Source organism: Camellia sinensis, unplaced genomic scaffold (genome assembly GCF_055761805.1).
Source record: "Camellia sinensis isolate YWXY unplaced genomic scaffold, ASM5576180v1 Unanchor2, whole genome shotgun sequence".
Lineage (NCBI taxonomy): Eukaryota > Viridiplantae > Streptophyta > Magnoliopsida > Ericales > Theaceae > Camellia > Camellia sinensis.
The window spans coordinates 3,934,041-3,947,991 of NW_028129079.1; positions in this window are offsets into that span (position 1 = coordinate 3,934,041).

The following is a 13,951-nucleotide window of genomic DNA, read 5'->3' on the forward strand; positions in this document are numbered from 1 at the left end:
CGGTGAATACACCTCGGGAGTGAAGTCTAGAGATCTGGGTTTCCACCCGTGAAGAACAGGAAGAACATGAACATGAAGATCATGAAGGACATGAATGCCAAAATCATAACTTCTTTATTTACAAAAACTGGGATTTCATGCTATGAGTTCGAAAACATGGACCTGGTACCCATACTTGAAAATCATGCAAGAACAAACACAAAAACATGGGTTTAGGCATGAGCCTTCGGATCGAAACATAACTTTTCTTGAAGAACACATGAATGCTATTTTCTCTTTCTAAAACCGAACTTCAAAGCAATGCATGGCTTACAAATCATATTCAATCATGCAATGCAATAACATGAACATAAAGAGCAACAAGAGCGGATCAAGAATCTAACCTTAGAACACGGATCTAACGGTTCGATCTCTAGGAATCAAGCTTGGAATCCACTCTCTCTCAAGAACTCTTCTTCCTCTCCTCTAGAGCTTCTCTCTCCTCTTCAAAACAAGTATACAATAAAATGATGGGTTCTCTCTCTCTATCGGCTGACTTAACTCTCAGCTCGGACACGTGGCAACGGCTGGTTGGTTCTCTTCAAAAAGGTGATAGATTGACAAGACAAGACAATGACAAAGCGTATCTAACAAGCTACTCTGAATGGCACTCCGGCAAGTGGTGACATCGGCTAACAACAAGACGTCGGCAACTAAGGTGACAATGACCTCGGCTAGGAAGGACAACACTTGACTAAGCTGTGCCACACCTTGGCCTAGATGTGCCACACCTCGGTCTAGGTCATACCACTCCAGGACAAGATCAATCAGGTGCAAGGGTAACATCTCGGCCTAGATAATACACATCTCGGCCTTGGTGATTCATACCTCGGCCTAGATAATGACATCTCGGCCAATATGTCAAAGCAAAAATGGAGGTCAACAAAGGGGTTCCAAGATACTTCTAGACTGAGGATGACCTCAGCTTGGAATGATCTAGGCATATCGTAACCTAGTCTTGACGTAACAGGAAAGGGACAAAGCATGCAAGCAACACTTAAACACTTCACAAACATACAAATGCAAGCTTAACCAGTCATAATCATGCAGATGCTCTTGAATCATGACTAACACGTAAATGTGGGTCCTTACAATTCCACTTACATTTTTATTCAATTTCCTTTTCTATTCAATTTCTTTTTTTATTTAATTTCCAAATAGATCGCTAATGTATAGAGGTTTCTTGAATGAACTTCCATTTTTAATTTTATGCAACTTCCATTTTTATTTTTATTCCACTTCCATTTTTATTCAATTTCCTTCCCTATTCAATTTCCTTTTTTGTTTAATTTCCAAATAGATCGTTAATGTATAGTGGTTTCTTGAATGACCTTCCATTTTTAATTTTATACAAGTTCCATTTTTATTTTTTTTTAAACTTCCATTTTTATTCAATTTCTTTTTCTATTGAATTTTAATTTTTTATTTAATTCCAAACAGATTGTTGAGGTGTAGTGGTTTCTAGAATGAACTTCCATTTTTAATTTTATGCAACTTCCATTTTTATTTTTATTCCACTTCCACTTTTATTCAGTTTCCTTTTCTATTCAATTTTCATTTTTTATTTAATTTCCAAATATATCGTTAAGGTATGGTGGTTTCTTGAATGAACTTCCATGTTTAATTTTATGCAGTTTCCATTTCTATTTTTATTCAACTTCTATTTTAATTCAATTTCCACCTCCATTCAATTTCCTTTTTTTTTTTTAATTTCAAAATTGATCGTTAAGGTGTAGTGGTTTTTTGAATGAACTTCCATTCTTAATTTTATGCCACTTCCATTTTTATTTTTATCCAACTTCCATTTTTATTCAATTTCCTTTTCTATTCAATTTCCTTTTTTATTTAATTTCCAAATAGAACGTTAAGGTACAGTGGTTTCATGAATGAACTTCCATGTTTAATTTTATGCAGTTTCCATTTCTATTTTATTCAACTTCTATTTTTATTAAATTTCCATCTCCATTCAATTTCCTTTTTAATTTAATTTCCAAATAGATCGTTAAGGTATACTGGTTTCTTGAATGAATTTTCATGTTTAATTTTATGCGGTTTCCACATCTATTTTTATTCAACTTCTATTTTTATTCAATTTCCATCTCCATTGAATTTCTTTTTTTATTTAATTTCCAAATAGATCGTTAAGGTATAGTGGTTTCTTGAATGAATATTCATTTTTAATTTAATGCAACTTCCGTTTTTATTTTTGTTCAACTTTCATTTTTATTCAATTTCCTTTTGTGTTGAATTTTCTTTTTTATTTAATTTCCAAATAGATCGTTAAGGTGTAGTGGTTTCTTGAATGAACTTCCATTTATAATTTTATGCAACTTCCATTTTTATTTTTATTCCACTTCTATTTTTACTTAATTTCCTTTTCTATTCAATTTCTTTTTTTATTTAATTTTCAAATAGATCGTTAATGTATAGTGGTTTCTTGAATGAGTTTCCATTTTTAATTTTATGCAACTTCAATTTTTATTTTTTTACAACTTCCATTTTTATTCAATTTCTTTTTCTATTGAATTTCCTTTTTTATTTTATTCCAAATAGATCGTTAAGGTGTAGTGGTTTCTTGAATGAACTTCCATGTTTAATTTTATACAGTTTCCATTTCTATTTTTATTCAACTTCTATTTTTATTAAATTTTCATCTCCATTGAATTTCCTTTTTTATTTAATTTCTAAATAGATCGTTAAGGTATAGTGGTTTTTTGAACGAATTTTCATATTTAATTTTTTGCAGTTTCCACTTCTACTTTTATTCAACTTCTATTTTTATTCAATTTCCATCTCCATTCAATTTCCTTTTTTATTTAATTTCCAAATAGGTCGTTAAGGTGTAGTGGTTTCTTGAATGAACTTCCATTTTTAATTTTATGCAACTTCCATTTAATATTTTTATTCAACTTCCATTTTTATTCATTTTCCTTTTCTATTGTATTTCCTTTTTTATTTAATTTCCAAATAGATCGTTAAGGTATAGTGGTTTCATGAATGAATTTCCATGTTTAATTTTATGCAATTTCCATTTCCACTTTTATTCAACTTCTATTTTTATTAAATTTCCATCTCCATTCAATTCCCTTTTTAATTTAATTTTCAAATAGATCTTTAAGGTATAGTGGTTTCTTGAATGAATTTTCATGTTTAATTTTATGGAGTTTCCACTTCTATTTATATTCAACTTCTATTTTTATTCAATTTCCATCTCCATTCAATTTCCTTTTTTTATTTAATTTCCAAATAGATCGTTAAGGTATAGTGGTTTTTTGAATGAACTTTCATTTTTAATTTTATGCAACTTCCATTTTTATTTTTATTCAACTTCCATTTTTATTCAGTTTCATTTCTATTGAATTTCCTTTTTTATTTAAGTTCCAAATAGATCGTTAAGGTGTAGAGGTTTCTTGAATGAACTTCCATTTTTAATTTTATGCAACTTCCATTTTTATTTTTATTCCACTTCCATTTTTATTCAATTTCCTTTTCTATTCAATTTGCTTTTTTATTTAATTTCCAAATAGATCGTTAATGTATAGTGGTTTCTTGAATGAACTTCCATTTTTAATTTTATGCAGCTTCCATTTTTAATTTTATGCAACTTTTATTTTTATTTTTTTTCAACTTCTATTTTTAATCAATTTCTTTTTCTATTGAATTTCCTTTTTTATTTAATTCCAAACAGATTGTTAAGGTGTTGTGGTTTGTTGAATGAACTTCCATTTTTAATTTTATGCAACTTCCATATTGATTTTTATTCCATTTCCATTTTTATTCAGTTTCCTTTTCTATTTAATTTCCTTTTTTTATTTAATTTCCAAATAGATCGTTAAGGTATAGTGGTTTCTTGAATGAACTTCCATGTTTAATTTTATGGAGTTTCCATTTCTATTTTTATTCAACTTCGATTTTTATTAAATTTCCATCTCCATTCAATTTCCTTTTTTATTTAATTTCCAAATAGATCGTTAAGGTATAGTGGTGTCTTGAATGAATTTCCATATTTAGTTTTTTGCAGTTTCCACTTCTATTTTTATTCAACTTTTATTTTTATTCAATTTCCATCTCCATTCAATTTCCTTTTTTGTTTAATTTCCAAATAGATCGTTGAGGTATAATGGTTTCTTGAATAAACTTTCATTTTTAATTTTATGCAAGTTCCATTTTTATTTTTATTCAACTTCTATGTTTATTCAATTCCCTTTTCTATTGAATTTTCTTTTTTATTTAATTTCCAAATAGATCATTAAGGTGTTGTGGTTTATAGCGATCCCGATTTTCCCTTTCTGTATTTTTTGTATTTCGGACTTTGGTTCCGTGAAGTTGGTGGTTGTATACCTAGTTGTCATCCTTTAATTCCTTATGTTGAGTTTTTGGATATGTTGGGCATGTTTCGAGCAGGTAGGTCGAGCCTTGGTCTAAATCCTTGTCGCCAGGTTTTTGGTTGCTCCGCTCGAGCGGGTCGTTTGGCACTTGAGCGGAGATTGCACACTCCCAGTATTTCGTGTCCCTGCAAAACTTCTGCAGGTGTGATTTCTATGCTCGAGCGGGTTTCCTGCGCTCGAGCGGATCGCGCTCGAGCGGGTTTGTTGGCGCTCGAGCGGGTAGTATTGTCTTGGTGAAAGTTCTGGGAGAGGGAGATTCGTGCTTGAGCGGACTGGTTTTCTCAATCGAGCGGATGTACTTTATTCTTGTGTCTTGGCGCTCGAGCGGGCCTTATTGCGCTCAAGCGGACCTAGTTTTTGTTCTTGACGCTCAAGCGTTGTGTTTTTTACTCGAGCGAGAGTGTCGTATATCAGTTGACTGTGGGGCATTTTTAAATCACTTTTTCTCATTCTTTCTCTCTCTTACTTTTCTGAAAAAGCCATTAGAGAGCACCTCACTCTAAAACTCAAACTTCTCTCTAAGTATTGATCTAGTAGGAGTTGTTTCCTCACCTTCGGTCTTTACGAAAGTTGGGTTGATCGTCGAGGACTGCGTTTTGATCCGAAAATATTGAGTTTTGGAGCACGTTGAGTTTCTTCATCTTCTTCCCTTTAACTCCGAATTTGAGGTAGGGATTCCTACTCACTCTTATTTTTATTCCACTTCCATTTTTATTTAATTTCCTTTTTTATTTTATAGCGATCTCTGTTTTCCCTTTCATTGGTTGTTGTGTACATCTTGTTTACATCCTTTACTTTTTGTATTTGAGTCTTGGGTTGTGTTGGGCAGATGTGAAACAGGTTGGTTGAGCTTAGGAACCAAGGGTAGTTGCCCAGTTTTTGGCCTTTCCGCTTGAGCGGAGCTTTTAGCGCTCGAGCGGGAAAATCAACCTTCCAGTATTTTCTCTGCAGGGTTGTCCGCTCGGGCGGGAGTTTGGACGCTCGAGCGGGAGTTTGTGTGTTACGCTCGAGCGGGGAGTTTGGACGCTCTAGCGGGAGCCTGGTTCTGCAAAAGTGCTGGGAGTGTGTATTCAGCGCTCGAGCGGCGGTTTGGACGCTCGAGCGGGAGTCTGTGAGTGACGCTCGAGCGGGGCGACTGGGTTAAAGCTCCGTGTTTTGGCTTTTGAAATCACTTTTTCCACTTCTCTTCTCTCTCTTACTTTTCCAAAAAACACCATTGTTGAGCTTCTCACTCTAGAGCTCTACCTTCTCTCTAAGTATTGATCTAGTGAGAGTGATTTGCTCACCTTTGGCCTTTACAAAAAGGTTGTTGGTCGTCGAGGGCTAACTTTTGATCCGAAAAATTTGTGATTTGGAGCACTTTCGTTTTCTTCGTCTTCTTGGTTGGAGTTCAAACTTTGAGGTAGGGATAACCTACTCCTTACTATGGATTTTGTCTTTAAATTTTAGTATTTTGAGATGTTGGGGTTGGTTTGGTAATTTTGTGAGAGTTTGGGGCTTTTGTGTAAATTTACAAAAGTTGGGGTTTTGACTATATAAAACCTAGATGCATGTTTGGCATGGAAAAGTGAAATTAATGTCAAAACATTAATGAAAGTGGAACCTAAGGGTTGTAATGTTAATTATGGAAAATGCCCTAATCACATTGGTTAATTAATTCGCATAATTAATTATGAGGAATGAGAAATTGATTTGGAAATGTATGGAATTAAAGGGTGTAGTTGGATTATTTATCACTCACCGGGTTGAAATGTTGATTATATATCCATTGTTGCATTTATTTTCTGTATAGAAATAACTGCTTTGGGCTATCGGTGGAGGATAGTCTTGATTGTTGTAGACAATGCATGATGATTAGGCAAACTGAAACTAATCACTAGAACGTGTCATTGAGTATGACGGTTGAAAGAATACACTAAATTTATGTATTGTGTGATGATGAGTATAATTATTGTTTATATGCATTGTGTCGTGTTGGAGGAGATAGGGGATGTACTCCACGGTTTAGAGGATGATAGGGGATGGACCTCTAAACCGGATGTTGTTGGGAGAAGATAGGGGATGGACTCCATAGATAGAGCTCATATGCTTATCTAGTGATGTGTTGACACAGCTCATATGCTTGTCTTTGGAAGTGTGATAGTGCTCTTATACATATCTATGGAAGTGATGATATAGCTTGTATGCTTATCTGTTGATGTGTTGGTATAGCTCGTACGCTTATCTAATGTGAATTGGGAAGAAGTTTAATTTGAGTTACTGTCTCATATAAGTTGTTTGGCCAGGTTCTGAGCCATGGTTATAAATTGAGAATTGAAAAGAATTGGAAAATGGATTGTAACATGGACTTGTATGTCATGAAACCGTAAAGTATGATGAGGGAAAGTATCAGTGTTAGCCATCTATCAACTGCTAATCTTTTAATCACTGTTCATATTTGGTTTAGTGTATCTCTACTGGGTTGTGGCTCACCCTGTATGGGAATATCATTTTCAGGTACAGGTAGCATGCCACCTCCAAGGACGTAGCTTGGGAGGCTTGAGGCTGATGGACTTTTTGTTGTCTTTTCTCTTTTGATGTATTACATGTAAATTCAAGCCAAGGGCTTATTTTGTATAGAGTTAGTACTCTTCCATTTGTGTAACCGAGTGCTGACTTGGAAAGCTGTAAGCCTATAGGGCATTTGCTTTTGTTATGTAATACTATTGTAAGAGCTACTCTGATGAATAGAAATAGTAATTTCTTTTGTATCAATGAATGTCTAAATTGATGGATTTATGTATTTATTTTGGGGCATTACATATTTATTTTCCAAATAGATCGTTAATGTATAGTGGTTTCTTGAATGAGTTTCCATTTTTAATTTTATGCAACTTCCATTTATATTTTTTTTCAACTTCCATTTCTATTCAATTTCTTTTTCTATTGAATTTCCTTTTTTATTTTATTCTAAATAGATCGTTAAGGTGTAGTGGTTTTTTGAATGAACTTCCATGTTTAATTTTATGCTGTTTGCATTTCAATTTTTATTCAACTTCTATTTTTATTAAATTTTCATCTCCATTGAATTTTTTTTTATTTAATTTCCAAATAGATCGTTAAGGTATAGTGGTTTCTTGAATGAATTTCCATATTTAATTTTTTGCAGTTTCCACTTCTATTTTTATTCAATTTCCATCTAAATTCAATTTCCTTTTTTTATTTAATTTCCAAATAGATCATTCAGGTATAGTGGTTTCTTGAATGAACTTTCATTTTTAATTTTATACAACTTCCATTTTTATTTTTATTCAACTTCCATTTTTATTAAATTCCATTTTCTATTGAATTTCCTTTTTTATTTAATTTCCAAACAGATCGCTAAGGTGTAGTGGTTTTCTTCAGTGAACTTCTATTTTTATTTTTATTCCACTTCAATTTTTATTCAATTTCCTTTTCTACTCAATTTCCTTTTTTATTTAATTTCCAAATAGATCGTTAAGGTATAGTGGTTTCTTGAATGAACCTCCATGTTTAATTTTATGCAGTTTCCATTTGTATTTTTATTCAACTTCTATTTTTATTCAATTTTCATCTCCATTCATTTTCCTTTTTTATTTAATTTCCAAATAGATCGTTAAGGTTTAGTAGTTTCTTGAATGAACTTCCATTTTTAATTTTATGCAACTTCCAATTGTATTTTTATTCAACTTCCATTTTTATTCATTTTCCTTTTCTATTAAATTTCCATTTTTATTTACTTTCCAAATAGATCGTTAAGGTATAGTGGTTTAATGAATGAAGTTCCATGTTTAATTTTATGCAGTTTCCATTTCTATTTTTATTCAACTTCTATTTTTATTAAATTTCCATCCCCATTCAATATCCTTTTTAATTTAATTTCCAAATAGATATTTAAGGTATAGTGGTTTCTTAAATGAATTTCCATGTTTAATTTTATGCAGTTTCCACTTATATTTTTATTCAACTTCTATTTTTATTCAATTTCCATCTCCATTCAATTTCCTTTTTTTTTCTTAATTTCCAAATAGATCGTTAAGATATAGTGGTTTCTTGAATGAACTTTCATTTTTAATTTTGTGCAACTTCCATTTTTATTTTTATTCAACTTTCATTTTTATTCAATTTCCTTTTCTATTGAATTTCCCTTTTTATTTAATTTCCAAATAGATCGTTAAGGTGTAGAGGTTTCTTAAATGAACTTCCATTTTTAATTTTATGCAACTTCTATTTTTATTTTTATTCCACTTCCATTTTTATTCAATTTCCTTTTCTATTCAATCTCCTTTTTTATTTAATTTCCAAATAGATTTCTAATGTATAAACGTTTTCTTGAATGAACTTCCATTTTTAATTTTATGCAACTTCCATTTTTATTTTTATTCCACTTCCATTTTTATTCAATTTCCCTTTCTATTCAATTTCCTATCTTATTTAATTTCCAAATAGATCGTTAATGTATAGTGGTTTTTTCAATGAAATTCCATTTTTAATTTTATGCAACTTCCATTTTTATTTTTTTTCAACTTCCATTTTTATTCAATTTCTTTTTCTATTGAATTTCCTTTTTTATTTAATTACAAATAGATCGTTAAGGTGTAGTGGTTTCTAGAATGAACTTCCATTTTTATTTTTATTCCACTTCCATTTTTTTTCAGTTTCCTTTTCTCTTCAATTTACTTTTTTTATTTAATTTCCAAATAGATCGTTAAGGTATAATGGTTTCTTCAATGAACTTCCATTTTTAATTTTGTGCAGTTTCCTTTACTATTTTTACTCCACTTCTATTTTTATTCAGTTTCCATCTTCATTCAATTTCCTTTTTTACTTAATTTCCAAATTGATCGTTAAGGTGTAGTTGTTTCTTGAATGAACTTCCATTCTTAATTTTATGCAACTTCCATTTTTATTTTTGTTCCACTTCTATTTCTATTCAATTTCCTCTACTATTCAATTTTCTTTTTTATTTAATTTCCAAATAGATCGTTAAGATATAGTGGTTTCTTGAATGAACTTCCATGTTTAATTTTATGCAGTTTCCAATTCTATTTTTCTTCAATCTCCATCTCCATACGATTTCCTTTTTTATTTAATTTCCAAATAGATTGTTAAGGTATAGTGGTTTCTTGAATGAACTTCCATTTTTAATTTTATGCAACTTCCATTTGTATTTTTATTCAACTTCTATTTTTATTCAATTTCATTTTCTATTCAATTTCCTTTTTTATTTAATTTCCAAATAAATCGTTAAGGTATAGTTGTTTCATGAATGAAATTCCATGCTTAATTTTATGCAGTTTCCATTTCTATTTTTATTCAACTTCTATTTTTATTAAATTTCCATCTCCATTCAATTTCCTTTTTAATTTAATTTCCAAATAGATCGTTAAGGTTTTGTAGTTTCTTGAATGAACTTCCATTTTTAATTTTATGCAACTTCCATTTGTATTTTTATTCAACTTCCATTTTTATTCATTTTCCTTTTCTATTCAATTTCCTTTTTTTATTTAATTTCCAAATATATCGTTAAGGTATAGTGGTTTCTTGAGTAAACTTTCATTTTTAATTTTATGCAACTTCCATTTTTATTTTTATTCAACTTCCATTTTTATTCAATTTCTTTTTCTATTGAATTTTCTTTTTTATTTAATTTCCAAATAGATCGTTAAGGTGTAGGGGTTTCTTGAATGAACTGCAATTTTAATTTTATACAACTTCCATTTTTATTTTTATTCCACTTCCATTTTTATTCAATTTCCTTTTCTATTCAATTTCGAAATAGATCGCTAAAGTATAGTGGTTTCTTGAATGAGCTTCCATTTTTAATTTTATGCAACTTCCATTTTTATTCAATTTCCTTTTCTATTCAATTTCCTTTTTTATTTAATTTCCAAATAGATCGTTAATGTATAGTGGTTTCTTGAATGAATTTCAATTTTTAATTTTATGCAACTTCCATTTTTATTTTTTTCAACTTCCATTTTTATTCAATTTTTTTCCTATTGAATTTCCTTTTTTATTTAATTCCAATTTGATCGTCAAGGTGTATTGTCTTCTTGAATGAACTTCCATTTTTAATTTTATGCAACTTCCATTTTTATTTTTATTCCACTTCCGTTTTTATTCAGTTTCCTTTTCTATTCAATTTCCTTTTTTTATTTAATTTCCAAATAGATCGTTAAGGTATGGTGGTTTCTTGAATGAACTTCCACGTTTAATTTTAGGCAGTTTCTATTTCTATTTTTATTCAACTGCTATTTTTATTCAATTTCCATATCCATTCAATTTCCTTTTTCTATTTCATTTCCAAATAGATCGTTAAGGTGTAGTGGTTTCTTGAATGAACTTCCATTCTTAATTTTATGCAACTTTGATTTTTATTTTTATTCCATTTCCATTTTTATTCAATTTCCTTTTCTATTCAATTTTCTTTTTTATTTAATTTCCAAATAGATCGTTAAGGTACAGTGGTTTCTTGAATGAACTTCCATGTTTAATTTTATGCAGTTTCCATTTCTATTTTTATTCAACTTCTATTTTTATTCAATTTCCGTCTCCATTCAATTTCCGTTTTTATTTAATTTCCAAATAAATCTTTAAGGTATAGTGGTTTCTTGAATGAATTTCCATTTTTAATTTTATACAGTTTCCACTCCTATTTTTACTAAACTTCTTATTTTATTCAATTTTCATCTCCATTCAATTTCCTTTTTTTATTTAATTTGCGAATAGATCGTTAAGGTATAGTGGTTTCTTGAATGAATTTCCATATTTAATTTTTTGCAGTTTCCACTTCTATTTTTATTCAGCTTCTATTTTTATTCAATTTCCATCTCCATTCAATTTCCTTTTTTTTTAATTTCCAAATAGATCATTAAGGTATAGTGGTTTCTTGAATGAACTTTCATTCTTAATTTTATGCAACTTCCATTTTTATTTTTATTCCACTTCCATTTTTATTAAATTTTCTTTTCTATTCAATTTTCTTTTTTATTTAATTTCCAAATAGATGGTTAGGGTATAGTGGTTTCTTGAATGAACTTCCATGTTTAATTTTATGCAGTTTCTATTTCTATTTTTATTCAACTTCTATTTTTATTTAATTTCCATCTCCATTCAATTTCCTTTTTTAATTAATTTCCAAATAGAACGTTAAGGTATAGTGGTTTCTTGAATGAGCTTCCATGTTTAATTTTATGCAGTTTCCATTTCTATTTTTATTCAATTTCCATCTCCATTCAATTTCCTTCTTTAATTAATTTCCAAATAGATCGTTAAGGTATAGTGGTTTCTTCAATGAACATCCATGTTTAATTTTATGCAGTTTCCATTTCTATTTTTATTCAACTTCTTTTTTTATTCAATTTTCATCTCCATTCAATTTCATTTTTTATTTAATTTTCAAATAGATCGTTACGGTGTAGTGGTTTCTTGAATGAACTTCCATTTTTAATTTCATGCAACTTCCATTTGTATTTTTACTCAACTTCCATTTTTATTCATTTTCCTTTTCAAATCTATTTCCTTTTTTATTTAATTTCCAAATAGATCGTTAAGGTATAGTGGTTCAATGAATGAACTTCCATGTTTAATTTTATTCAGTTTCCATTTCTATTTTTATTCAACTTCTATTTTTATTAAATTTCCATCTCCATTCAATTTCCTTTTTAATTGAATTTCCAAATAGATCTTTAAGGTACAGTGGTTTCTTGAATGAATTTCCATGTTTAATTTTATGCAGTTTCCACTTCTATTTTTATTCAATTTCCATCTCCATTCGATTTCCTTTTTTTATTTAATTTCCAAATAGATTGTTATCGTATCGTGGTTTCTTGAAAGAACTTCCATTTTTAATTTTATGCAACTTCCATTTGTATTTTTATTCAACTTCCATTTTTATTCAATTTCCTTTTCTATTCAATTTCCTTTTTTATTTAATTTCCAAATAGATCATTAAGGCATAGTGGTTTCTTGAAGTAACTTCCATGTTTAATTTTATGCAGTTTCCATTTCTATTTTTATTCAACTTCTAATTTTATTAAATTTCCATCTCCATTCCATTTCCTTTTTAAGTTAATTTCCAAATAGATTGTTAAGGTATAGTGGTTTCTTGAATGAATTTCCATGTTTAATTTTACGCCGTTTCCACTTCTATTTTTATTCAATTTCCATCTCCATTCAATTTCGTTTTTTTATTTAATTTCCAAATAGATTGTTAAGGTATAGTGGTTTCTTGAATGAACTTTCATTTTTAATTTTATGCAGTTTCCACTTCTATTTTTATTCAATTTCAATCTCCATTCAATTTCCTTTTTTTATTTAATTTCAAAATAGATCGTTAAGGTATAGTGGTTTCCTGAATGAACTTTCATTTTTAATTTTATGCAACTTCCATTTTTACTTTTATTCAACTTCCATTTTTATTCAATTTCCTTTTCCATTGAATTTCCTTTTTTATTTAATTTCCAAATTGATCGTTAAGGTGTAGTGGTTTTTGAATGAACTTCCATGTTTAATTTTATGCAGTTCCCATTTCTATTTGTATTCAACTTCTATTTTTATTAAATTTCCATCTCCATTGAATTTCCTTTCTTATTTAAATTCCAAATAGATCGTTAACGTGTTGTGGTTTCTTGAATGAATTTCCATATTTAATTTTTTGCAGTTTCCACTTCTATTTCTATTCAACTTCTATTTTTATTCAATTTCCATCTCCATTCAATTTCCTTTTTTTATTTAATTTCCAGATAGATTATTACGGTATAGTGGTCTTGAATGAACTTTAATTTTTAATTTTATGCAACTTCCATTTTTATTCAATTTCTTTTTCTATTGAATTTTCTTTTTTATTTAATTTCCAAATATATCGTTAAGGTGTAGTGCTTTCTTGAATGAACTTCCATTTTTAATTTTATGCAACTTCCATTTTTATTTTTATTCCACTTCCATTTTTAATCAATTTCCTTTTGTGTTCAATTTCCTTTTTTATTTAATTTCCAAATAGATAGTGAAGGTATAGTGGTTTCTTGAATGAACTTCCATGTTTAATTTTATGCGGTTTCCATTTCTATTTTTATTCAACTTCTATTTTTATTCAATTTTCATCTCCATTCAATTTCTTTTTTTATTTAATTTCCAAATAGATCGTTAAGGTTTAGTAGTTTCTTGAATGAACTTCAATTTTTAATTTTTTGCAACTTCCATTTGCATTTTCATTCAACTTCCATTTTTATTCATTTTCCTTTTCTATTCAATTTCCTTTTATATTTAATTTCCAAATAGATCGTTAAGTTATAGTGGTTCAATGAATGAACTTCAATGTTTAACTTTATGCAGTTTCCACTTCTATTTTTATTCAACTTCTATTTTTATTATATTTCCATCTCCATTCAATTTCCTTTTTAATTTAATTTCCAAATAGATCTTTAAGGTATAGTGGTTTCTTGAATGAATTTCCATGTTTAATTTTATGCAGTTTCCACTTCTATTTTTATTCAACTTCTTATTTTATCCAATTTCGATCT